We start from the raw sequence: 20,118 nt of genomic DNA on the forward strand, positions 1-20,118 counted from the left end.
TTTTTTTGCAGTTCTGGCACCATAGGGGCTTCCTAAATGTGACATGTCCCCCAAAAACCATTTCTGCAAAATTTGCTTTCAAAAAGCCAAATGTGACTCCCTCTTCTGAGCATTATAGTTTGCCCGCATAGCAATTTACATCATAACATGGGGTGTTTCCATGCTCAAGAGATGGGGTTACAAATTTTGGGGGGCATTTTCTCCATTGCCTTTTATAAAAATGGTAGATTTGGGGAAAAAACTGCACTTTAGTGAGAATTTTTTTTTTTCATTTACACATCTGACTTTAAGGAAAAGTCATCAAACACCTGTGGGGCGTTAAGGCTCACTGGACCCCTTGTTAAGTGCCTTGAGGGGTGTAGTTTCCAAAATGGTATGACATGTGGGGGGTTTTCTGCTGTTCTGGCACCGTAGGGGCTTCCTAAATGTGACATGCCCCCCAAAAACCATTTCAGAAAAATTCACTCTCCAAATTCCCATTGTCGCACCTTCCTTTCTGAGCCCTCTACTGCGCCCGCTGAACACTTGACATACACATATGAGATATTTCCTTACTCGAGAGAAATTGGGTTACAAATTTTGAGAGGATTTTTCTCCTTTTACCTCTTGTAAAAATTAAAAAACTGGGTCTACAAGAACATAAGTGTATAAAATGAAGATTTTGAATTTTCTCTATTTGGCTGTTATTCCTGTGAAACGCCTAAAGGAGGGTTGGACCTGAGGAAGAGGGGAGCCTGTCCCTTTGTAAAGCGTAGTCCCTTGTACATGTTCTGAATAAAGTATGTTCTTACTTACCATCGGCTTCTGAAATTCTACTCTGCCGCACTAGTGAGCGCCACTACAGGTTTGCTTCTTCATTGCCATTATATCTTCCACGTTGACCGTCCTGTGAGACGGGAGGATCCAGGCTGCACACCGTGACCACCGACCCACACCAGCTGGGCTCCCAAAGCAACCACAGATGTTATGCTCTTAGAATAACATTACCAGGTGAGCACATTCTATTGTGATACCCTACTCCTTTGTTGGTTAGGATAACGGCACAGATATGGGCGCATTGTCCTTTTTTGTTTATCATACTCCACCTAAAGCGTTAACGCACTTACTGAATGTCATTTTGAATACTTTGAGGGGTGCAGTTTTTATAATGGGGTCATTTGTGGGGTATTTCTAATGGGAAGACCATTCAAATCCACTTCAAACCTGAACTGGTACATGAAGAAAAATTCCGATTTTGAAAATGTTGTGAAAAATTGGAAAATTGCTGCTATACTTTGAAGCCCTTTGATGTCTTCCAAAAGTAAAAACATGTCACCTTTATGATGCAAACAGGAAGTAGACATATCGTATTTGTGAATCAATATATAATTTATTTGGAATATCCATTTTCCTTATAAGCAGAGAGCTTCAAAGTTTGAAAAATGCAAAATTTTCAATTTTTTCATCAAATTTGGGAATTTTTCACCAAGAAATGATGCAAGTATCGACAAAATTTTACCACTAGCATAAAGTAGAATGTCATGAAAAAAAATATCTCGGAATTAGAATGAAAGGTAAAAGTATCCCAGAGTTATTAATGCTTAAAGTGACAGTGGTCAGATGTGCAAAAAACGCTCTGGTCCTACACTGAAAATTGGCCTGGTCCTTAAGGGGTTAAGAACCAAGCCCATTTTCACCTAAACCCCTTAAGGACCAGGGGGTTTTCAGTTTCTGCACTTTTGTTTTTCCTCCTTACCTTTAAAAAAATCATAACCCTTTTAATTTTGCTCCTAAAAATCCATATGATGGCTTATATTTTTGCGCCACCAATTCTACTTTGTAATGACATCAGTTATTTTACCCAAAAATCTACGGCGAAATGCAAAAAAATCATTGAGACAAAATTGAAACAAAAACGCCTTTTTGTAAATTTTGGGGACTTCTGTTTCTACGCAGTAAATTTTTCGGTAAAAATGACACCTTTTCTTTATTCTGTAGGTCCATACGATTAAAATGATACCCTACATATAGCGGTTTGATTTTGTCGTACTTCTGAAAAAAATAACTACATGCAGGAAAATGTATACGTTAAAATTTGTCACTTTCTGACCCCTATAACTTTATTATCTTAACGCGTATGGGGCGGTATGAGGACTAATTTTTTGGTCTGTGATCTGAAGTTTTTAGCGGTACTTGATCACTTTTTATTCATTTTTTCCTGATATAAAAAGTGACCAAAAATACACAATTTTGGACTTTTGAATTTTTTTGCGCGTACGCCATTGACCGTGTGGTTTAATTAATTATATATTTTTATAATTCGTACATTTCCACACGCGGTGATATCACATATATTTATTTACAGTTTTTTTTTATGGGAAAAGGGGGTGATTCAGACTTTTATTAGGGGAGGTGTTAAATGATCTTTATTCACTTTTTTTTTCCACTTTTTTTTTTTGCAATGTTATAGCTCCCATAGGGACCTATAACACTGCACACACTGATCTATTACAGATCACTGGTTTCTCATAAGAAACCAGTGATCAATGATTCTGCCGCATGACAGCTCATGCCTAGATCTCAGGCACTGAGCAGTCATTCGGCAATCGGACACCAGGAGGCAAGGTACGAGACCCTCCTTGTGTCTAATAGCTGTTTGGGACGCCGCGATTTCACCGCGGCGATCCCGAACAGCTCCCTGAGCTAACGGCATGGTTTCACTTTAGACGCAGCGTTCAACTTTGAACGCCGCGTCTAAAGGGTTAAAAGCGTGCAGCACCGCGATCACTGCCACGTGCTATTAGCCACGGGTCCCGGCCGTTGTTAGAGGCCAGGCTTGACCCGCTATGACGTTATAGAAAGGGAAAGGACTCAGGATGTACCGGTACGTCCTTGGTCCTTAAGGGGTTAAGGACCAGGCCGATTTTATGTTTGCGTTTTTCCTCCTCGCCTTCTAAAATCCATAACTCTTTTTTATATTTCCATCTACAGACCCATATAAGGGCTTGTTTTTTGCGTGACCAATTGTACTTTGTAATGAAACCTCTCATTTTACCATAAAATGTACGGCGAACCCAGGAAATTTTAATGAAAACCCAAATTTTGCACATTTCGGAGGGGTTCGTTTTCAGTGTACAATTTACGGTAAAAATTATGTGTTGGTCAATATGATTAAAATGATACCCATGGCTAGATACTTTTAGATTTTTTTTAAGCGTACAAAAATAAAAAAAACTTTTTGTTCAAAATCAGTAATCTAAAATCGCCCTATTTTGACCCCCTATAACTTTTTAATTTTTCCGTATATAGGGCGGTATGAGGGCTCATTTTTTGTGCCATCATCTACTTTTTTAAGATACCACATTTGCATATATAAAACTTTTAAATCATTAAATTTTTCTTTTAAATAAAATGCGACAAAAAAGCATAATTTTTGGACTTTTTTTTTAATTTACGTTTACGCCATTCACCGTACGGGACCATTAACATTATATTTTGATAGTTCGGACATTTACGCATGCGGCAATACCAAATATATAAAAAAAAAGTTTTCGCCTTTTGAGGGTAAAATGGGGGAAAAACTGTCAATTTTCATTTTTATTGGGGGAGGGGATTTTTCACTTTTTTTAAATTTTATTTTTACATTTTTCAACTTTTTTTTTTTTACACTTTTTATGTCCCCAAAGGGGACTATCTATAGCAATCCTTTGATTGCTAATACTGTGCAGTGCCATCGGTGATCTTCTGGTCTGCTCGATCTCAGACCAGAGCAGAAGACTCCGGGAGACGGCCGGAGCCAGGTGAGGGGACCTCTGGCCGCCATGCTGGATGATCGGATCGCCGTGGCAGCGCTGCGGGTGATCCGATCATCCATTCCATGTACCGCAATGCCGCAGATGCCGTGATCTGTATTGATCACGGCATCTGAGGGGTTAATGGCGGACATCCGTGCGATCACGGATATCGGCCATTACGGGCCGTGTATGATGCGAGCACCGTTCCGATGCTCCCGCTCATACACAGGGCGTAAATGTACATCCTGGTGTGGGACGTACATTTACTTCCGTGGTCGTTAAGGGGTTAAATATAATATAAACAGGAAACCTAATATAATAATGTTTAATAACGTATTAAATGGAAATAAAATCTGTAAATGGATGCAGCTGTAATGGGTGGGTTCACACTGCACTTTTGTTTGTGCATCATGTAAATGTTTAACCCCTTTATGACCTAGGGTTTTTCAGTTTTTGCACAATTTTTTTCCTCCTTACCTTTAAAAAAACGTAACGTTTTAAATTTTGCACCTAAAAATCCATATGATGGCTTATTTTTTGCACCACCAATTCTACTCTAATCAGTCATTTTACCCAAAAATCTACTGTGAAATGGAAAAAAAAATCATTATGTGACAAAATTGAAGAAAAAACACCATTTTGTAACTTTTGGGGCTTCAGTTTCTATGCAGTAAATTTTTCGGTAAAAAAATGACACTTTATCTTTATTCTGTAGGTCCATATGATTAAAATGATTCCCTACTTATATGTTTGATTTTGTTGTACTTATGGAAAAAATCATAACTACATTAAGGAAAATGTATACGTTTAAAATTGTCATGTTCCCACCCCCTATAACTTTTTTTTATTTTTCCATGTACGGGGCGGTATGAGGGCTAATTTTTGCGCCCTGATCTGACGTTTTTAATTTTTGCAATGATCGGACTTTGTGATAGCTTTTTATTAAATTTTTCATGATTATAAAAAGTGACCAGAAATACGCCACTTTGGAATTTTTTTGCACGTACGCCATTGACTGTTTAATAAACTATTTCCTCACGTGGCCATATCACATGGTTATTTCTATTTATTTTTTTAAGGGAAAGGGGGGGGGGATTCAAACTTTTATTAGGGAAGGGGTTAACTGATCTTTAATCATTTTTTATTTTTTTTTATTTTCACTTATTTTTTTTTGCAATGTTATAGCTCCCATAGGGGGCTATAAAACTGCACACACTGATCTTTTACATTGATCACGGTTTCTCATAGGAAACCACTGATCGATGATTCTGCCGCTTGACTGCTCGTGCCTGGATCTCAGGCAATGAGCAGTCATTCAGCGATTGGACAGCATGGAGGCAAGTAAGGACCCTCCGGCTGTCCTGTAAGCTGTCGGTATGCCGCGATTTCACCGTGGCGATCCCGATCAGCTCCCTGAGCTAACTGGCAACGTTTTTGTTTCACTTTAGATGCGGCCATCAACTTTTGCGCGCTATTAGCCATGGGTCCCGGCCGTGGCTAGGTGCCGGGCCCCACCCGCTATGATGGAGTGGCCCCGTGTTATAGAATGGGAGCCGACCCATGACGTACATGTATGTCATGGGTCGGGAAGGGGTTAAAGGGTTGTTCGGGTGGAAAAAAAAATATATATATATATATTTTTTTTTTTTTTCTTTTTCAAATCAACTGGTTCTAGAAAGTTAGATTTGTAAATTAACTCTATAAAAAAAATATTAATCCTTCCTGTACTTAGCTGATGTATACTACAGAGGAAGTTGAGTTGTTCTTTTCTGTCTGACCACAGTGCTCTCTGCTGACACCTCTGTCCATGTCAGGAACTGTCCAGAGCAGGAGAGGTTTGCTATGGGGATTTGATCCTACTCTGGACAGGTCCTGACAGATGTGAGCAGATAATGCTGTGGTCAGACAGAAAAGAACTCAAGTTAGTCTGTAGAGTAAACAGTTGATAAGTACTGGAAGGATTAAGCTTTATTGACTTGAATTTTTTTTCCACCGAAGTAGCCTTTAATACACTTAGGGCAGGGTCACACGTAATGGATCTGTAGCATATTTTACGTTGCAGATCAGTCGGAGACTAGAGTGTGCCTCCCGATTGCGGATTGCTGCTACTAGCAGACAACGCAGGCACGACAGGGACCAGCGAGTCGTTGCGAGCATGTGCAGTGTACAAAGACTTTGCGGCAGTTTTTGGCCTATCTCGAAACGGGTGGGGGGGGGGGTGTTGGAGTACACTGTGCCCGGAGGTCCCTGTGTGTCTGCTCCTGGGGGCAGATTGCTGCTAGGAGCAAACAATGGGCGCACACTCTAGGGACGGTCAATGGCGTTACCTGTGACCCTACCCTAAAAAAGGTATGCGATGGACCATAATTAATTTCCCATTGATTTCATTATTTAAAAAAGAAAGCCACTGATCTGTTCTTTTTTTTTTTTTTTTTTTTTTTTTTTCCCTGTACACAATGGTTAAATACATTTCTGCAGATGGTTCCTATCAGTAGCCAGGACCTGAATGACTTATAGCAGGGATCCCGCCGCTGCTAGTCATTAACCCCAACCAGAAAAAATAACTCTGAAAGGGGGTGATTTCAAACTTTTATTAGGGAAGGGGTTAAATGATCAGTGCAAAAAAGTGAAAAAAAAAATTGAATGTTATAGCTCCCATAGGGGGCTATAACACTGCACACACTGATCCTTTTACAAGGATCAAAGGTTTCTCATTGGAAACCATTTATCAATGATTCTGCCGCTTGACCGCTCATGCCTGGATCTCAGGCACTTAGCTGTCGTTCGGCGATCGGACAACAGAAGGCAAGGTAAGGGACCCTCCTGCTCTCTTACAGCTGTTAGGGATGCCGCAATTTCACTGCGGCGATCCCGAACAGCCCCCTGAACTTTGAACTCCGCTTCTAAAGGGTTACTAGCGGCGCATTAGCCACTGGTCTCGGCCCGACCCACTATGACGCGGGGCTATGGCGTGGCCCCCCCCCTGTTATAGAACGGGAGTGGATTTAGGGCGTACAGGTATGCCCTCAGTCCTTAAGGAGCTAAACACCATGTTAGTTAAACATTTGTGTTTTTTCTGGCATTCAGCCCCCCCCCCCATTTCTTCAATAGAAATCCTTGAGTCACATGATAAAAAAAAAAATTTACAATGTTAACCTGTCACGCCCCCTCCCATAGGCTTGCATTGAGGGGGCAGGTCGTCACAATATCTTGGTCCCTTTATCACCTGTCATCATCCACGGCGTGATCTTCTCTCTGTGCAGCTCATGAACAGGGGTGCTATAGGAGAGATCATGGGGGTCCCCAGCGGCTGGAACCCCACGATCAGACATCTTATCCCCTATCCTTTGGATAAGTGAGAGCATGTTTAGGGGCGGAGTACCCCTCTAAGGGGTTGTAACTAGACCTTAGCAATATCGAGGACTCTATAAACAGAATGTTTCCTCATCTCCCTTCCCCACATGGCAGCGCCAATAGCACTCAACTGGCTGGTGGCAGCAGGGCACTCTCCTGCTGCCACCTCCTGAGTGTCTTCCTTGCCTCTATAACTGCCTTTTTTCTTCAGATCTCCATGTAGGTTGGGAGGGCACACAGCGACCAAGGGATAGAAAACACCCTAAGCTACCGCTCTGGCCATACTGCAGTCTTGTGGTTTTATTATGGGGTAAAAGGAGTGGAAGTGAGGAAGGTGCTACTTCTTGCCACCACTATGGGTGGCACGAGCAGCGCCACTTTCTGCGCAGGCAGCTTAGTGCTCAATTCTGAGAGAATACATCTGCACCTGGGTGTATCTAACCTCTGTACGCCACCTCTACTATTTGAGCTCACAAACATCTGACGCCAGCATGAAATTCTTGGTCACCGTGGCAAACTGGTGCCTGAGCTTTACCAAGCCCTACCCTAATGTATGAGGGTGGCGTATGTGTGTGCCTAGTGTATCCTCTACCTCTCTCCAGCTTAGTGCTGTATATAGGTTTTATTAATTCATACACGTACTATACATGGGTATACTGAGGTTTATACTGCTTTTTTCCTCAGTTATCCATAGGTATCCCACTGAGTATAGAATTCTAATGTATACTGTGACATACAGCAGATGGTGAAATTAATTTCATTGGCATCAACGGAGTCTAGTGACTCCATTTAGGCTGCATTCCCCTGATATAAAATTATTTGTCCCGTTACACTAACGTATACCAGCAGAATACAGGTCACTAGGTGATTCCGTTCTTGCCACTGACATGAATGGCATTGGCTGCTGTACACCACAGGATATCTTGGTATTCCATTCTAGGCTGATACTGAGGAATCCTCACTTTGATGTGCTCTCTCCCTTGCCATACTCCACACTGTCGGATATTGCATATGCACAACAGTAAATTATTTTTTGCTTGAAATGTTATTTAAAGGGGGTTATATGGGATTAGAAAAACATGGCTGCTTTCTTCAAAGTACGGTACCACACCTATCCATCCATTGTACAGTATCGCAATTTAGCCTCACTCAGTAGGGATGAGCTGTGATAACTAAAACAATAAATCAGCCATGTTTTCTATTACTATAAATCCAAATTAAGATGGAATATCTAGATATATTTTTAAATTTTTTTTCTTATTAGCAGGAGCATTTGGTGCTGCCTCCTAACTCTGGACACACATTCCTAGGAGAGTAATACTACCAACCTCTACATCAGCCTCAGCATTACCGGATATCTACCCAGACTGGAAGGAGCTGCACTCAGTAAGTTCCAATTTCATAATTATGTAGTAGCTACTTAAGCATGGCTCGTTGCAAGGATAATGGGGAGGGGTTATCATTGTGGCACCATGTGACAGTATCTACATAACTGGGATTTTTGACCCTGGTTTTCCCCTTGGTGGTACTGCTGTAAGAGGCCCAGTTGGAAGTGTAATGTGAGGTCTAAGAAACAGTGCTCCTGTCCCTTCTCTCCTCGTCCTCACAGCTCTCTCTGGTGGGCAGTGGTAGGTGGATGTCCACATGTCTGCCAGTGCAGTGAAAACAGCTATTCCAGCCAAGATATCACTAAGGGCAAGCTAAGCAGCAGTCCCTGGTAGGAATACTGCTTGCTTGTCACTTTGTGCCCCCTGTTCTTTCACAGAGGCCCTGTCACCTGTCCCCCACATAGTGCCTACCACCTTCTGTATCCTTCTGCCCTATCCCCACAGAGGCTATGCCCCATCAAGGAGAACTCACAACTTTCCTTGAAGCCAGCAGAGTCTCTGCCACCTTGTCTCTCTAACCTCCAAAGCTTATAGCAGCAGTACAAAGCTTATTCTTGTAACCATTATGCCTCTCCAATGATATTGAATAAGCCCGCAGCAGCTGTTATCCCTTAGCTGCTGCAACATAGCTTAATTATTACAGCCGCCATTAACCCTTGGCTCCTGATTGTGACTCCAAACCTTTCTATTCTGTGGATGAGTGGAAGACTGTTGTTGCCTGCCACATTCTGTCCCCCTGTTCTCTGCCCTTGAAGCCCTTTCCACCTTTCACCTTGCATCGTTATCCGTGTCCCCATCTCCCCTTCAAGACTCCCTACAACCTTCTGAGCCTCTGCCCAAGACAGCTCTAGTCACCTACTTTCCTACCTTCCTGTACCCCACACAGTACCCCTGCCACCTTCTGTACTCCATCTCCTAACAATAGTCCTTCCACCTTTCTGCCTTCTAGATCCCTAACCTCTCCTGGCTTCTGCTTCTAGCCCCCTACCCTCAAAGCTCACTCACAGAGCCACTGGCATCTTTGGACCTCCCCCAACAGAGTCCTTGCCTCCTTTTGTGTTCCACATCACTATATCCCCCCCCCCCCTTACAGAGGCCCTAGAACTTGCACCATCACTCGTCCAGAGCTTCTGCCATCATGTCTGTTTCATCTTCAAGGATGGGCAACAGATGTAGGGAGCTCTTTGGGGGGGGAGGGGGGCGGCAGTGGGGGTTAAGGTGCCAGAGGCTCTGTAAAGGGGGGAAGGTCTGCGACATGGTACACAAGGATTCTGGTGAAGGGAATCAGAAGGTGTCGGGGGTTCTGTGTGAGGGGGGGGTGGCCTTGTTAGGGATGGTGGCTTGAAACAGATGCTAGAGGGGGTTGGTGATTTGGAAGGTAGAAAGGTGGAAGCACTGCTGTTAGGAAAAGGGGTACAGAAAGTGATAGGAGTGCTAGGTGGGGTATAGGAAAGTGAGAAAGTAGGTGGCTAGGGCTCTACCTAGGGCAGTGGCTCAGAAGGAGGCAAGAAGTCTTGAAGGGGAGGTGGGGATATGGATTCGATGGAAGGGAGAAGTTGGTAGGGGTTCTGTTAGAGGAGGTTGGAGAAGGTGGTAGGGATACAGTGCCTTAGGGGAAAAGTACAGGAAAAGAGAATGTGACAGGGGCCATAGGGGCAGGGAGACATAAGGCGGCAGAGGGCCTGCTGGGTTCAAGGATACAGAGAGTTGCAAGCACTTCGTGATGGGATGTAGCCTCTGTAGGGGTAGGAAAAAAGGGTACAGAATGTGATAGGCACTCTGTGGGGGAAAGGTGAAAGGGAATCTGTGCAATAACAGAGAGGCACAAAGTAACAGGCAAGCAGTCTTCCTACCAGAGACCGCTGCTTAGCCTGTCCTCAGTGATACCTTGGCTAAAACTGCGGTCTTCACTGCACTGGCAGACTTCTGTTAAAGAAGGCACATCGCGTTCGTGTGAAGACAAGAAGTGAAGGAGCAGAAGTAGCTAACAACTAGCAAGGGTGAGCACTGTTAAGGCCTTATGTAGGCCTTAGTCTGTAGAAAGCAGTCTTTCATATTTGATGATTTGGTGTGATGTCTATCCATATAAAACACTTAAACTGTGGGTTGCTCGCCATTATAGCTTTTTAAACTTAAATTGGCTAACTGATGCTGATTGTTTCCACATTTACGTTTCTGATTCTTTTTTTCTAGCTCTGTCTTTGATTACATTTTTTTCTCCTCTACTTCTATATCTTTGGTTCTAGCGATTGGCATATGAACTATACTCACAGGTGTTTCTATAACTTACTGAGTTTGCCCCTTTTAGCCCTTGTAGGTATGAAATGTTTATTCTACTGCTTGTTGTGGATCTAAGAACCACCCTAAACTTCCCCTCTTACTGTACTGAACATGACATCTAGTCATTATCATATGGTAAGGCCATAGGTTTTTACGTTTTTTCTTTTTCCCCTAAAGAATGGCAGTACACTTGAAAGGCATATGCCCTGGTTCATAACCTTTTACCCTATTCAGTTACCAGACATATACCTCTACTGAGATGCTACCAGAATGTATGTTTTACTGAGCAGTATAACAACCTTTTATAATGCTTAATAGCAAAATGGCAGTTTGTTAGAAACGTTATCAGAATGCCACCATGTGGAAGTAGCTATAACTAACCCTAAATATTGATGCAGTGCATTACTGCTTCAGTGCTGGCATCATCCAGAGAAGTAGGATTTATGTAGTTCTGTCAGGATAGTCAGTAGCTACCTAAGCATGACTTATTGCACTGGTAACCTAGGGGGTTTCAGTGTGGCACCATGTGGAAGAAGCTAAAATTAGAGTAGCAGGACTTTATGATCTTATTGTGCCCAGGATGCAAAAAGTAAAAAAAAACTTGCTTACCTTCCACCGTTGTGCCACTAGCTCTTTGGTCGTCCGGTTCCCGTCTTTTTCCTGCTTTTGTGTGCACAGATCGTCAAACTGAGGTCAGTGTATTGCTGGCCGCTGCGATGTCCTGCCTTGGCCCTTGATAGGCTGAGTGCAGTGTCAGGGCCTGTTGTGTTAAGTGTAGGGTCATGTAACAGGCCCTGACCCTGCGCTCAGCCTATCACCGACCGAGGCAGGACATCACTGCAACCAGCGATACACTGACCAGTGTGACTATCTGTACACACGGAAGTAGGAAGAAGACAGACCAAAGGTGAAGGTGGAAGGAGAGTTATCTTTATAATTTTTTTACTTTTTGCAGCCCAGGCACAATAGGATCCTAAAGTTCTTCTACACTACTCCTTTAAACCTAAATAATCAGCTAATTATTGATGTATATTACTAAACCAATAATGGGTAGTGTGTAGGTTGAAATAGCCAATCTTATGATCACCCCTCCTGGATTCAACAGGTATTTCAATTTACTTACTGTTTTTTTTCTTGTAGGTATGAGATGTTGATTCTACTGCCTGATGTGGATTTTTGAAGAGCCTTAAACAACTTATTCGCCTAAGAGCGTTCCCACAATATCCTTAATTTTAGAAGTGTTGTCACTCATCTTTACTTGCTACTGCTGTGCAGTTTTCACTGTATGAAAAGCCCTCCCACTGTACTGCCCAGTCTCTCTACAGTGATTATGATGATCCTGTCCATAACAAGGCTGATAATGGAGGAACATGTGACATACATATAACTCTTCATACTCCGTAGGCATATACAGGTGCAGTGGAGTCACATACTACTCCATACTTGGCCAAATTATGGATATGATTGCCATAGTCACTAAAGATAAGGACGAGGTAGAATGGGGCAGGACTTGTTGAATAGTAAAAACACAGCACAGCAGGAGCAAGTGACTGAGTGATGATACTTTACAATTATAGCACTTATACATACATCCAATCGGCAAAGAGACCTGCATCTGGCCATAATCGCATGGTAAGTCCTTACTATTAAAGAAGAATGGCAGTACGAAGCTATTCCATTATCACTTGAAGGCATAACGGTTCATAAGCCCCCCCTTATGGATCCAAACCTTTCTGTGCTGGTGGACCAGTGATAGACTGCTTTATTTTTTTGTATTATTAAAGGAGCTTAACTTCAAAATGTATTGGATATAAGCAATGTGTTAGCTTGCTTTAGACTAACTCACTTAGTTCTATAGTTTACTTACCACAGCAGTACAAAGCTATTCCATTATCACTTGAAGGCATAACGATTCATAAGCCCCCCCTCTTGTGGATCCAAACCTTCTTGTGCTGGTGGACCAGTGGTAGACTGCTGTTTATAGTTCACAGAGCTCGTATTGGCAATTAGCAGTGTGTTAGTCTAGAGCAGTGGTCGGCAAGTCGCTCTTTAGACACTTTAATGTGGCTCTTTAGTGTGCCGCGCCCGCTCCCCTCCCTCCTCTCGGGCGGCCGCCCCAAAAGTCAGGACTCTACAGCTAGCCTCTGTCAGTGCGCGCCCTGTGTGCAGCCCTGGCGGTTGGCTCCAGTCGGGTCATGTGGTATAGGGGGGCGTGACTTTCTGTGTGGCGCCACGGCGGCGAGGCAGCATCCTCTGCCGCCCTCAGAAGACTGTGCCTCCCAAATCAGCAGCGTGTCATCCGGTAGGTGTAGCAATAGCCTGGCCTGCCTGCCTCTGGAGACTCCATTTCTGTGACAGAAAAAGGAAGGGTTGAGGGGGAATGGAGGGGAGGAGGGGATGAATATGAACTATATGCCTCTGGAACTTGGAAATGAGAGATGTGGGCAGGGCCAGGGAGAGACAAATGAAAGGGGTGACTGATGGCCATCATGGAGGAGGGGGGGGGGGTGATTATGAATTAAGTGTGCCTAACTATGGAAATTAGAGATGTGAACAGGGCAGGGTAAAAAGAAAGGCGTGATGGCCAACATGGAGGGGCAGAGATGTGGCATGGAGGGGCAGAGATGTGGCATGGAGGGGCAGAGATGTGGCATGGAGGGGCAGAGATGTGGCATGGAGGGGCAGAGATGTGGCATGGAGGGGCAGAGATGTGGCATGGAGGGGCAGAGATGTGGCATGGAGGGGCAGAGATGTGGCATGGAGGGGCAGAGATGTGGCATGGAGGGGCAGAGATGTGGCATGGAGGGGCAGAGATGTGGCATGGAGGGGCAGAGATGTGGCATGGAGGGGCAGAGATGTGGCATGGAGGGGCAGAGATGTGGCATGGAGGGGCAGAGATGTGGCATGGAGGGGCAGAGATGTGGCATGGAGGGGCAGAGATGTGGCATGGAGGGGCAGAGATGTGGCATGGAGGGGCAGAGATGTGGCATGGAGGGGCAGAGATGTGGCATGGAGGGGCAGAGATGTGGCATGGAGGGGCAGAGATGTGGCATGGAGGGGCAGAGATGTGGCATGGAGGGGCAGAGATGTGGCATGGAGGGGCAGAGATGTGGCATGGAGGGGCAGAGATGTGGCATGGAGGGGCAGAGATGTGGCATGGAGGGGCAGAGATGTGGCATGGAGGGGCAGAGATGTGGCATGGAGGGGCAGAGATGTGGCATGGAGGGGCAGAGATGTGGCATGGAGGGGCAGAGATGTGGCATGGAGGGGCAGAGATGTGGCATGGAGGGGCAGAGATGTGGCATGGAGGGGCAGAGATGTGGCATGGAGGGGCAGAGATGTGGCATGGAGGGGCAGAGATGTGGCATGGAGGGGCAGAGATGTGGCATGGAGGGGCAGAGATGTGGCATGGAGGGGCAGAGATGTGGCATGGAGGGGCAGAGATGTGGCATGGAGGGGCAGAGATGTGGCATGGAGGGGCAGAGATGTGGCATGGAGGGGCAGAGATGTGGCATGGAGGGGCAGAGATGTGGCATGGAGGGGCAGAGATGTGGCATGGAGGGGCAGAGATGTGGCATGGAGGGGCAGAGATGTGGCATGGAGGGGCAGAGATGTGGCATGGAGGGGCAGAGATGTGGCATGGAGGGGCAGAGATGTGGCATGGAGGGGCAGAGATGTGGCATGGAGGGGCAGAGATGTGGCATGGAGGGGCAGAGATGTGGCATGGAGGGGCAGAGATGTGGCATGGAGGGGCAGAGATGTGGCATGGAGGGGCAGAGATGTGGCATGGAGGGGCAGAGATGTGGCATGGAGGGGCAGAGATGTGGCATGGAGGGGCAGAGATGTGGCATGGAGGGGCAGAGATGTGGCATGGAGGGGCAGAGATGTGGCATGGAGGGGCAGAGATGTGGCATGGAGGGGCAGAGATGTGGCATGGAGGGGCAGAGATGTGGCATGGAGGGGCAGAGATGTGGCATGGAGGGGCAGAGATGTGGCATGGAGGGGCAGAGATGTGGCATGGAGGGGCAGAGATGTGGCATGGAGGGGCAGAGATGTGGCATGGAGGGGCAGAGATGTGGCATGGAGGGGCAGAGATGTGGCATGGAGGGGCAGAGATGTGGCATGGAGGGGCAGAGATGTGGCATGGAGGGGCAGAGATGTGGCATGGAGGGGCAGAGATGTGGCATGGAGGGGCAGAGATGTGGCATGGAGGGGCAGAGATGTGGCATGGAGGGGCAGAGATGTGGCATGGAGGGGCAGAGATGTGGCATGGAGGGGCAGAGATGTGGCATGGAGGGGCAGAGATGTGGCATGGAGGGGCAGAGATGTGGCATGGAGGGGCAGAGATGTGGCATGGAGGGGCAGAGATGTGGCATGGAGGGGCAGAGATGTGGCATGGAGGGGCAGAGATGTGGCATGGAGGGGCAGAGATGTGGCATGGAGGGGCAGAGATGTGGCATGGAGGGGCAGAGATGTGGCATGGAGGGGCAGAGATGTGGCATGGAGGGGCAGAGATGTGGCATGGAGGGGCAGAGATGTGGCATGGAGGGGCAGAGATGTGGCATGGAGGGGCAGAGATGTGGCATGGAGGGGCAGAGATGTGGCATGGAGGGGCAGAGATGTGGCATGGAGGGGCAGAGATGTGGCATGGAGGGGCAGAGATGTGGCATGGAGGGGCAGAGATGTGGCATGGAGGGGCAGAGATGTGGCATGGAGGGGCAGAGATGTGGCATGGAGGGGCAGAGATGTGGCATGGAGGGGCAGAGATGTGGCACGGAGGGGCAGAGATGTGGCACGGAGGGGCAGAGATGTGGCACGGAGGGGCAGAGATGTGGCACGGAGGGGCAGAGATGTGGCACGGAGGGGCCAGCAAAATAAGTTAGTGGCCAGGTTCTGAGGTCAATATAGAACAGTACCAGTGAGGACTATTTGAGTGTGTTTTCACATACTTTTATTCAACTTGACTGCAGAGCCAGTGCAATGTGTGCATGCCTGTTTTATTACTTTTACTTCTTGCCTACTGTTTGGGTGTATCCATCAAGGTGGAGAACCCTGCTTAAAATATCCATGATGAGCCCCACTAATTTTATAATACTATTTACACACACATAAGATGCCATATATGTGTCATCCACAGATCCCAATTAGTCAGGATGTAATTTTCTCTACATTGTAAGGCAAATTTTACTTTATTTAACGTTATCTATAAATATTGTTCTAAAGTTTTTGTTTTATTAGTTATTTGTATCCGACCTATGTGGATACTTGCATGCAGAATATTCTCTATAAAAACTTATTGAAACTAAAACAGTGTACCATCCTATGTATTTTCGGTTTTAAAAATGTGGCTCTCAAAATAAATTTCAATCGTGGTTTTGGCGAGATTTGGCTCAACTGAAGAAAAAGGTTGCCCACCACTGGTCTAGAGCAACTCACTCACTTAGGATTAGTTGTCACTATAAATTTCTATAGTAGTTTGCATACTGCAGCAGTACAAAGCTATTCCATTATCACTTGAAGGCATAATGATTCATAAGCCCCCCCTCTTGTGGATCCAAACCTTCTTGTGCTGGTGGACCAGTGGTAGACTGCTGTTTTGGTTTACAGAGTTTATCTAAAAAATCTATTGGAGATGAGCACTTTTATATTAATTTGCTTACAGCAGCAGTACAAAGCTATTCCATTATCACTTGAAGGCATAACGATTCATAAGCCCCCCCTCTTGTGGATCCAAACTTTCTTGTGCTGGTGGACCAGTGGTAGATTGCTGTTTATAGTTCACAGAGCTCGTATTGGCAATTAGCAGTGTGTTAGTCTTGAGCAGTGGTGGGCAACCTTTTTTTTTTTTTTTAAACTGAGCCAAATCTCGCCAAAACCACAATTGAAATTAATTTTGAGCCATGTTTTTAAAACCGAAAATACATAGGATGGTACCCTGTTTTTAGTTTCAATACGTTTTTATAGAGAATATTCAGCATGCAAGTATCCACATAGGTCGGGAGGATACAAATAACACAAGTAATAAAACAAAAACTTTAGAACAATATTATTTATCGATAACGGTATATTCCGTAAAATTTGCCTTACAATGTAGTGAAAATTACATCCTGCACAATGCACACATTGCACTGGCTCTGCAGTCAAGTTGAATAAAAGTAAAAAATGACGACAACATAAAATGAAATAAAAATAAAGATAGAACTAAAAAAAGTACATATAAAAGTATGTGAAAACACACTCAAATAGTCCTCACTGTTCTATATTGACCTCAGAACCTGGCCACTAACTTATTTTGCTGGCTCCGCAATTTTATGTCCACACCCCCCCTTTTTACATCAACCCTTTTTGTCAATCCCACAGTGTCGGTGTCGCTCTTCTGCCCCCCTCGGTGTCGCTCTTCTGCCCCCCTCGGTGTCGCTCTTCTGCCCCCCTCGGTGTCGCTCTTCTGCCCCCCTCGGTGTCGCTCTTCTGCCCCCCTCGGTGTCGCTCTTCTGCCCCCCTCGGTGTCGCTCTTCTGCCCCCCTCGGTGTCGCTCTTCTGCCCCCCTCGGTGTCGCTCTTCTGCCCCCCTCGGTGTCGCTCTTCTGCCCCCCTCGGTGTCGCTCTTCTGCCCCCCTCGGTGTCGCTCTTCTGCCCCCCTCGGTGTCGCTCTTCTGCCCCCCTCGGTGTCGCTCTTCTGCCCCCCTCGGTGTCGCTCTTCTGCCCCCCTCGGTGTCGCTCTTCTGCCCCCCTCGGTGTCGCTCTTCTGCCCCCCTCGGTGTCGCTCTTCTGCCCCCCTCGGTGTCGCTCTTCTGCCCCCCTCGGTGTCGCTCTTCTGCCCCCCTCGGTGTCGCTCTTCTGCCCCCCTCGGTGTCGCTCTTCTGCCCCCCTCGGTGTCGCTCTTCTGCCCCCCTCGGTGTCGCTCTTCTGCCCCCCTCGGTGTCGCTCTTCTGCCCCCCTCGGTGTCGCTCTTCTGCCCCCCTCGGTGTCGCTCTTCTGCCCCCCTCGGTGTCGCTCTTCTGCCCCCCTCGGTGTCGCTCTTCTGCCCCCCTCGGTGTCGCTCTTCTGCCCCCCTCGGTGTCGCTCTTCTGCCCCCCTCGGTGTCGCTCTTCTGCCCCCCTCGGTGTCGCTCTTCTGCCCCCCTCGGTGTCGCTCTTCTGCCCCCCTCGGTGTCGCTCTTCTGCCCCCCTCGGTGTCGCTCTTCTGCCCCCCTCGGTGTCGCTCTTCTGCCCCCCTCGGTGTCGCTCTTCTGCCCCCCTCGGTGTCGCTCTTCTGCCCCCCTCGGTGTCGCTCTTCTGCCCCCCTCGGTGTCGCTCTTCTGCCCCCCTCGGTGTCGCTCTTCTGCCCCCCTCGGTGTCGCTCTTCTGCCCCCCTCGGTGTCGCTCTTCTGCCCCCCTCGGTGTCGCTCTTCTGCCCCCCTCGGTGTCGCTCTTCTGCCCCCCTCGGTGTCGCTCTTCTGCCCCCCTCGGTGTCGCTCTTCTGCCCCCCTCGGTGTCGCTCTTCTGCCCCCCTCGGTGTCGCTCTTCTGCCCCCCTCGGTGTCGCTCTTCCGCCCCCCTCGGTGTCGCTCTTCCGCCCCCCTCGGTGTCGCTCTTCCGCCCCCCTCGGTGTCGCTCTTCCGCCCCCCTCGGTGTCGCTCGACCGCCCCCCTCGGTGTCGCTCGACCGCCCCCCTCGGTGTCGCTCGACCGCCCCCCTCGGTGTCGCTCGACCGCCCCCCTCGGTGTCGCTCGACCGCCCCCCTCGGTGTCGCTCGACCGCCCCCCTCGGTGTCGCTCGACCGCCCCCCTCGGTGTCGCTCGACCGCCCCCCTCGGTGTCGCTCGACCGCCCCCCTCGGTGTCGCTCGACCGCCCCCCTCGGTGTCGCTCGACCGCCCCCCTCGGTGTCGCTCGACCGCCCCCCTCGGTGTCGCTCGACCGCCCCCCTCGGTGTCGCTCGACCGCCCCCCTCGGTGTCGCTCGACCGCCCCCCTCGGTGTCGCTCGACCGCCCCCCTCGGTGTCGCTCGACCGCCCCCCTCGGTGTCGCTCGACCGCCCCCCTCGGTGTCGCTCGACCGCCCCCCTCGGTGTCGCTCGACCGCCCCCCTCGGTGTCGCTCGACCGCCCCCCTCGGTGTCGCTCGACCGCCCCCCTCGGTGTCGCTCGACCGCCCCCCTCGGTGTCGCTCGACCGCCCCCCTCGGTGTCGCTCGACCGCCCCCCTCGGTGTCGCTCGACCGCCCCCCTCGGTGTCGCTCGACCGCCCCCCTCGGTGTCGCTCGACCGCCCCCCTCGGTGTCGCTCGACCGCCCCCCTCGGTGTCGCTCGACCGCCCCCCTCGGTGTCGCTCGACCGCCCCCCTCGGTGTCGCTCGACCGCCCCCCTCGGTGTCGCTCGACCGCCCCCCTCGGTGTCGCTCGACCGCCCCCCTTTTTACCCTGCCTTGTTAACATCTCTCATTTCCATAGTTCGGCACACTGAATTCATAATCACCACCCCCCCTCCCATGATTGCCATCAGTCACCCCTTTCATTTGTCTCTCCCTGGCCCTGCCCACATCTCTCATTTCCAAGTTCCAGAGGCATATAGTTCATATTCATCCCATTCCCCTCCAACCCTTCCTTTTTCTGTCACAGAAATTGTGTCTCCAGAGGCAGGCAGGCCAGACCCTTGCTACACCTACCGGATGACACGCTGCTGATTTGGGTGGCACAGTCTTCTTCTGAGGGCGGCAGACAGCGGCAGACTTAGGGCGCCGCCGCGGCGTTACAAAGTCATGCCCCCCCCTATACCACATGACCCGACTGGAGCTGTGTGGAGCCGGCCGCCGGGGCTGCACACAGGGCGCGCACTGACAGAGGCTAGCTGCAGAGTCCTGACTTTTGGGGCAAGCGCCCGGCACACAAAAGAGCCGCATGTGGCTCGTGAGCCGCAGCTTGCCGACCACTGGTCTAGAGCAACTCACTCACTTAGGATTAGTTGTCACTATAAATTTCTATAGTAGTTTGCCTACAGCAGCAATACAAAGCTATTTCCTTATCACTTGAAGGCATAACGGTTCATAAGCCCCCCCTTGTGGATCCAAACCCTCTTGTGCTGGTGGACCAGTGGTAGATTGCTGTTTTCGGTTAACTATCGTGGAAACTAAATGTTAGAATTCTTTGTTTTCCAGATTCTGACTGACTGGGGAGAGCTCTGCATTTCTGAAGTTGCTGTTTTATGTAGTCGAAAACCATCAAGTATGAAGAACTCTTGTAACCCGGAGCCCTGGCTGAGCTGGATTATGTTTTTACAAACATACAAAAAGAAAACGGTCAATTACATTTTTTAATGACATTGAATCTTTCTCCTGATGAAATGTTTTAGA

General features: G+C 48.1%; 1 long non-coding RNA gene across 3 annotated transcripts in view; it reads left to right on the forward strand.

The window, feature by feature from the left end:
- Nucleotides 1-20,118, forward strand: part of LOC130305334 (uncharacterized) — a 33,009-nt gene extending 12,891 nt beyond the window's left edge. The window contains exons 1-5 of one of the 3 annotated variants that reach the window (XR_008854949.1): nucleotides 810-990; nucleotides 8,392-8,513; nucleotides 10,824-10,930; nucleotides 11,936-12,427; nucleotides 19,924-20,118. This is a non-coding gene — a long non-coding RNA (uncharacterized LOC130305334). Of the gene's footprint in view, nucleotides 1-809; nucleotides 991-8,391; nucleotides 8,514-10,823; nucleotides 10,931-11,935; nucleotides 12,428-19,923 lie in introns of those variants that run through there. The other 2 variants (XR_008854937.1, XR_008854943.1) reach the window with 2 other exon arrangements.

This window comes from Hyla sarda, chromosome 1 (genome assembly GCF_029499605.1).
Source record: "Hyla sarda isolate aHylSar1 chromosome 1, aHylSar1.hap1, whole genome shotgun sequence".
In the NCBI taxonomy this organism is placed as follows: Eukaryota; Metazoa; Chordata; class Amphibia; order Anura; family Hylidae; genus Hyla; species Hyla sarda.